This window comes from Vombatus ursinus, unplaced genomic scaffold (genome assembly GCF_900497805.2).
Source record: "Vombatus ursinus unplaced genomic scaffold, bare-nosed wombat genome assembly UNPS02014778.1, whole genome shotgun sequence".
Taxonomy (NCBI): domain Eukaryota; kingdom Metazoa; phylum Chordata; class Mammalia; order Diprotodontia; family Vombatidae; genus Vombatus; species Vombatus ursinus.
Genome location: NW_020954556.1, coordinates 46,416,074 through 46,423,461, shown reverse-complemented (window position 1 = coordinate 46,423,461; position 7,388 = coordinate 46,416,074).

Genomic DNA, 7,388 nt, shown 5'->3' with positions numbered 1-7,388 from the left:
TGGAGGTGATATTAGAGGACAGGCATACTAACGCACTACTGTTGGAATTATGAATTGGTTTGAGGCCTCAGTTACCCTCAACCTGGTTTAGCCCATCTGCCAAGACAATTTACCTGGGTGTGGTCACTGTGCATGCTACAGCTTCTTGGAGCCACAGGTAAGAGGTAAGTGCCAGGTGGACACCAAAAGTGGATAAGCAGCCCTGAAAAGGGCTTGGTAAGCCCTCACACCAGAGGTGCTAGTCCTGCTTGAACACCCCATACACTACCTACAGATAGACAGACAGACAGATAGATAGATAGATAGATGGATGGATGGATGTATGGACAGGTGGACAGACAGGCACACAGGTAGGTAGGCAGGTAGGTAGGTAGGTAGGTAGAAAAAAAAAGCATCTTTTTAAAGTTCTTATTATGTTCCAGGTACTGTGCTAAGATTTAGAGATACACATACAAGCAAAGTAAGATAGTCCTTGCTGTCATGGAGTTTATATTCTGATGGGGGAAGACAATCATAGGCTCATATTGGGAAAAAGTCATAAAATACAATAATAAATGAAAAACCATAAAAACTTCACTTCTATGAAAGGTGGAAGCCCAGACATGGTGACCTGTTTACAATCATAACTTAGATACTGAATTATATTTTAGACTCTAAGTCAAAACCAAAACAAGAATATTGTGACCTATATGTGACCATGCCATGATCGATATGCAAACTTACGTTTGGGCATAACATTGGCTTAACTCCCAAGATCATTACTAAGCAGAAAACCAAAAATATTCACCAATCAGAAGTGATGCACTCTAGCTCCTCCTGCCTTTGTCTGTTTTCTATAATTACCATGGGGATTTTTGGGGATCCACAGAACTGTCTGGCTGCCACCCCAGACCAAAGATTGCCTGTTTATAAGTATTCATAACGATTGATTACTCCTACCTATGATCAAGCTAAAGCTCCATGGCCTCTTCTTTTGATATAAAAAGAACACCCCATAGTTATGGGGGAGGTATAGGGTTCACCAGCCAGGGGAATTCCTGACCTTACAATATCTCAATAAAGGGGAGCTGAAAATGGAGTGGAAGGAGGTAGGGAAATGGTGGGGAAGTGTTGTAGAAGCCTGGATCTATGCAAGATAAGGCCAAAACTGGTTTCTCAAAGCCCAGAGAAGTTCCAGGAGCAGAGTCTATAATTACAAAAGACAGAAGGTGAAGATGATGGCACAATCAGGGACCAGGGAGGTGGGAGAGAAAGAGGAACTTGCAATAGAGAGGAAAGAAGGAAGGAAGGAAGGAAAGAAGGAAGGAAGGAAGGGAGGGAGGAAGGGAGGGGAAAGAAAGAGAGAGGAAGGAAAGAAAAAAAATAAAGAAAAGCTGAAGAAGGAAAAGAGGATTCATCGAAGCATTTTTAAAAAATCGATAGAACATAAAAGAAAGAAGACCAGAAAGAAATACAAATAGGACAGCTTTGAATGTTACATATTGAATTTATTATATTATTATTTCTATATTTAAATGTATTTATTATTTATATTATATACTTTTAAAGGCAAAAGCAAGTTGTACATAATAAAGATTTGCAATTCCATATATGATACTTTAAAAAAATTTATTTTCTATGAGGAAACAATTAAAAAAAAAAAAGAATGGTCATCAAGGTAGGAGAAGAACCAACAGAGAAGCTAAGACAGAAGAGAGTCCAGGGGAAGGGATTGGTCAATGGTATTAGAATATGTCTGGGGTAAGGTAGAAAGTTTTCTTGAGTGCCCTCTCAAGGGCACTGTATTTTCTTTATTCCCCACAGTTACTTGTCACTTGATGGATTACTTTTAGTTACCCTTCCTCATTTTGCAGCTAATTCCCCTTTTCTGAGTGGAATGCCCCTGTCAACATCACTTTGCATTAACTGTTCGAATGTCACCTCAAAAGTCAGAAACTGGATGTAACAGCGATGAGCTGACTGCCCATCCATCACTATACCCGTGAAACTAAGTCCCGAGACATCTCCCACCCTCCTGTCTTCCACGACTTCATGGTTCTCTGTTCTCCCCTGGTGACGGGTGAAGCTACAGATGACATGAATCACAATTTCCTGGGGCTGTCAGTGAAAAAGGACTTGAAAATTGTTCCTGATGAGCTGTTCCAGGACGAAGCCACCAGGGGGCAGCCTTGCCATTCAGAGATTAGCGATTGATTAACTATGGAATTGAGATTTTTCATTTCCAAAGTCTAAATGTAATTGTGGGATTGTTTCAAAACACAGCTAGAAGGGACCCTCAATGTAATTTATTCCACCCCTCCCCAACAATTCTGCAGATGAGGAAACAGATCCAGAGAAATGAAGGGACTTGTCCATGATCATGGAGGAGGTAAATGGCAAAGATGATGCCCCTTCAGCTTTAACTATGCTGCCTTTCAGTAGCAGATCCTGTCTCTGTTTCCCACTCTTTTTTTTTTTTAATGGTGATCAATTTTTTTTTTTTAGTTTTCAACAATCACTTCCATAAGCTTTTGAGTTTTAAATTCTCTCCCCCTCCCCCCCATGATAGTGTGCAATTTGATATAGGCTCTACATATACATTCATTCCTATTAAACATATTTTCACATTAGTCATGTTATGAAGAAGAATTACAACCAATAGGAGAAACCACAAGACAGAAGGAACAAAATAAAACAGAAGAAAAAAAACAGCAGATAGTATGCTTCGATCTGCATTCAAACTCCATAGTTCTTTCTTTGGATGTGGATAGTATTTTCCATCGTGAGACTTTTGGGGATGTCTTAGATCCTTGCATTGCTAAGAAGGACTAAGTCTATCAAAGTCAGTCATTGCACAACGTCCCACTCCCTTTCTTTAGGCTATCAATGTTTTCCTCTTCTCTGTTTCTCTGAGGGAAGGTCTTACCTGGTACCTCCGTCACTCAAATCTAACTCACTCACATGTCATGGCATCACCTCCCTGATGTCTTGGTCCTCTTAGAGAATGAAGGCCAAACAGCAAGCAGCTTGCTTGGTGGCAATCATTTACACCTCGGTATAAAGAATTGAAGGCCTTCCTCTAGGTCTTTGAAGATTCAGTGGGGGTACGTACCCCTATAAGAATGAGTGAAGATGGTCCTAATTTTCAGATCTACATCAAGGGCACCTATCCCCTTTCCAGTCCTCCAGGTGTTGCCACAACTTGCTTGCAAAGACCACCTCCTGAATGACTGGTGACTTGCGAGGGAGTACTTATCCCTATGAAATTACAGACAAAAGAAGTATTCATTGGCCAACAGGGGGTTGGATCTGTGATTTCACTGGTATAGGGAATACCTGGAAGAGGAAACTCTCTCTAGCAATGAAGGTCAGATCTTTGCAATTTATCATCTCAGAGAGTTACCAACAGGTTAAAAGACTTGTTCAGAGTCACACAGCCAGTGTGTGTCAGAGGAGAGATTTGAATCTGTATCTTCTTGACTCCAAAGCCGGTTCTCTGTCCACTATGGTCCACTCTCCTGTCTCTTGCTTGTTGACCAATAAAAAAATATATGTTAATAATAGTGAGTTCAGGACACCAATCAATCAGTCAATCAATAAGTATTTATTAAGCACTGACTACATGCTAGGCATTGTACCAGATATCGAGGAAACAAAAACAAAAACAAAAATCAATGTAAGTTGTTTGGAGGAAAAGGATGAAAAAGATGCATTACCTGGGCAGCCAATGTGGTGATGATGCTTTCTGAGCTTAATTAGCATAAGAGACATGCAGTCCATCCCTAGGCCTACTGAGGACCTGTCAGAGGTGGCAATCCACTGGCACAGCTTTAAGGAACCTGTCACCTCCATATCATGATGAGGCATCTTGGTAGGACTCCACTGGAAACAATGATGAATAATAATATCTCCCATTTAGAAATTACTATGCATTTTACCAAGAGCTTTCATCACAGCATCTTTGTGAAATGGGTAGAGACCATCTTAAAATCCAAGCTGTTTCACCTAATCAGTCAAAGCAACTGCCTCCAAGCCAATCTGTTTCCAAAGTGCCACATCATTAAGTAACACTGCATGCCGACCAGTACTGCTAACGCCAGCCTTGTTGTCCTGATGTAAAGCCCTCTGTTGGAGGAACAGAAGGTGACTGACTCACGGACATCCCCCCCTTTAGTTCTCACAGGAGTCTTGGAAGTACGGAGATAGCATTCTCACCTTTTTATACAAAAGGGTATAGAATCAGGCAGCTAGGTGGCCAATGGATAGAATGCTGAACTTGGAGTCAGGAAGACCTAAGTTCAAATCCTATCTCAGACACATGCTAGGTGTGTGACCCTGGGTAAGTCACTTAACCTCTGTTTGCCTCAGTTTCTTCATCTATAAAATGAGAATAATAATAGCACCTACCTCCCAGGGTGGTTGTGAGGATAAAAAGAGACTGATTATATTCGGAAATCACTTTGCAAACCTTAAAGCACTATATAAATGTGAGCTATTATTATAATTATTCTTTTTGAACTATGTCCAAAGGGCTATAAAACTGCACACTCTTTCACCTAGCAATACCACTATTAGGTCTGTATCCCAAAGAAATTTTTTAAATAAAGGATCCATATGTACAAAAATATTTATAGTAGCTCTCTTTGTGGTGGCTAAGAATTAGAAATTGAAGGGATGCCCATCAGTTGGGGAAGAGCTGAACAAGTTGTGGTATATAATTGTAATGGAATATTATTGAGCTACAAGAAGAGATGAGTAGGATAGTTTCAGTAAAATCTGGGAAGACTTAAATGAACTGATGCAAAGTGAAGTGAGCAGAACCAAGGGAACATTGTACATGGTAACAGCAATAATTTATGATGCTCAACTGTGAATGACTTACCTGTTCTTAGCAATACAAAGATCCCAAACAATTCTGAAGGACTTAAGATGAAAAATATTATTCACGTCTAAAGAAAGAACTTGATAGAGTCTGAAGATCAAAGCATACTTTAAAAAAAACCTTTATTTTTTTTTAAGTCTGTTTTCTTTCATAACGTGACTAATATGGATATATGTTTTGCATAGTTGCACATGTATAACCTTTATCAAATTGCTTGCCTTCTCAGAGAGGGAGGAGGGAGGTTGGGATAGAATTTGGAACTCAAAATTGTAAAAAATTAGGATTAAAATTGTTTTTATATGAAATTGGAAAAATGTGTTTAAAAATTATTCCTTTTGGGGTTAATTCTAATCATTAGGAAGTTTTTCCTTATGTCAGCCCATGAGGATACAACATCATTCACAAGAGATCAGTCAGATTCCACTTGAAGACCTTCAATGTGAGGGAATTGACTATTTCCAAGGAAGCCCATTTCACTTTTGGGTAGCTCTAATCATTAAGAATATTTTCCTTATATTGTCTTTAAGTTTGCCACTATGCAACTTAACCCATTGGCCTGGATGATCACACAGCTTGTACCTTAGCAAATCCCAATGAATTTATATTGGGACTCAGGAAAATAAATATTTGAAGAGTTTAGGACCAGAATTCTCTCTCTCTCTCTCTTGTTCTTTCTCTCCCACTTTTCTGTCTTCTTTCATGATGGGATACATTTTTATTTTGTCAGTGCTGTGGAAAGATGATAAATCGACAATACTGGCCAGAATTGTACCTGCAGCACCCTCTCCTGTCCAAAAAGAGTTTGGTTCATAGTGAATTAAACATGGCTCAGAGGTTTTGTACTTTTTTTCAAAGCAGGCACTTATATATAGCAAAAATCGCTATACAAGGAGAAATCATCTCATTTTCGCTCACTGGATGTGGCCTTGACTTATCTTTGAACTCTGTTCTATGAACATCTCGGCATTGTTCTGAAGTCAGGCTAAAGGTGAAAACTGGAAGTGGGTCCCATGACAATCATTTTCAAAGCCTCTGAGTTGGGGGGAGACGGGGCGGGGCATTGACTATTGTGAGGGATAGGAATATTGTCTGTGATTGACATCACTTCCAGGTGCCCCCTTGTTGGGCCCCTTGATGGCAAATAAAACACACTTATCCCAGGCCTTTCACCACACTCACATGGACCACTCTCTTTTCATGTCTTTTATTGCTTTAACAATGTTTGTCCAGCAATGCCTGTAACTTTTTTTCATTTTTGAACCCTTCAGTGCCACAAGATTTATAGGCAAGTGGCTGATTTTTGGATATGTATGCTGTTATTGTTCTTATTCAATCATTTCAGTTGTGTCTGACTCTTTATCACCCTATTTGGGGTTTTCTTGGTAAAGATACTGGAGTGGTCTGGCATTTCTGTCTCTAGGTCACTTTACAGATGAGGAAACTGAGGCAAGCAGGGTTAGGTGACTTGCCCAGGGTCACACAGGTAGTAAATATCTGAGGTAGGATTTGAATTCAGTTCTTCCTGACTCCATGCCTGCTGCTTTATTTACTATGCCACCTAGGTGCCCTTTATATATCGCTTTAATATGAACTACTGAGATAACTTCATGTCTCTTGTCTCCTCATGTCAAGGGGCTCACCTGGACAGAAACTAAAGGAAAAATGCTAACCTAATCAGCTTTCCGCATCCTCAGCTTCTGATTCGGCCTTCTCCACTCCACCCTGTATTCTCTAATGCTGTTGGTTGTCCTTCGTGCTCAAAGCGAGGGAGGGCTGTGAAAGGTCACCAGCCTCACTCTCTCCTCGGGAGCCATCTGGGTACAGTGGCAAGATATAGATCCGGATGACTGGAGATGGTACCAGATGCATTGGGAAACCTTGGCCTTTTTAAGCTAAGGTCTTTCCTAGGTCTCAGTTTGACTGAGACAATGCCCAATCGGTGATTAAGGCTAGGTAAGAAATGTGGCAAAGAATGGCCTCTTTTACCTAGTCAAAAAAATAAATCAGTCTGGGAAGGAGAGACCCCCAGGGTTTCTGGCCAAAACAGAAACAATTGCTATTTACACTCACTCACTCTGAGCCATCAGGGCCCAAACACTGACCTAGTGAGGCTTGGGCTGGGACCTATTGTTGGTCAGTCTCTGAAAGCCAGAGTGATTTGGGTTTAAGGATCCTCCATTAGCCTGTGTAGAAAGCAGTGCCTAGAATACTATCACAGCCCAGAAGGGTATGCCAAGACTCACAGATACAACGGTGCTTTCTCATTGTTCTCAGGACCTACAGGGTCTGTCTAAAAACAGTATTCTTTTTTTTTTAATTTACTGTAATTTAATCTTTACACTAATTCAGTGTCTTATTATTCACATTACATAACTTTTTACTTGTCTTGACCCACAAGCAGAAAGTTATTGACAAGGCTGTACACACAGATACACACTTGTGTCTAAAAACAGAATTCTTAAACAAACTGGAAATTTCAGTTAAAATGGGAAGTTGGCAGCCCATGAACACATAAAAATATACCCCA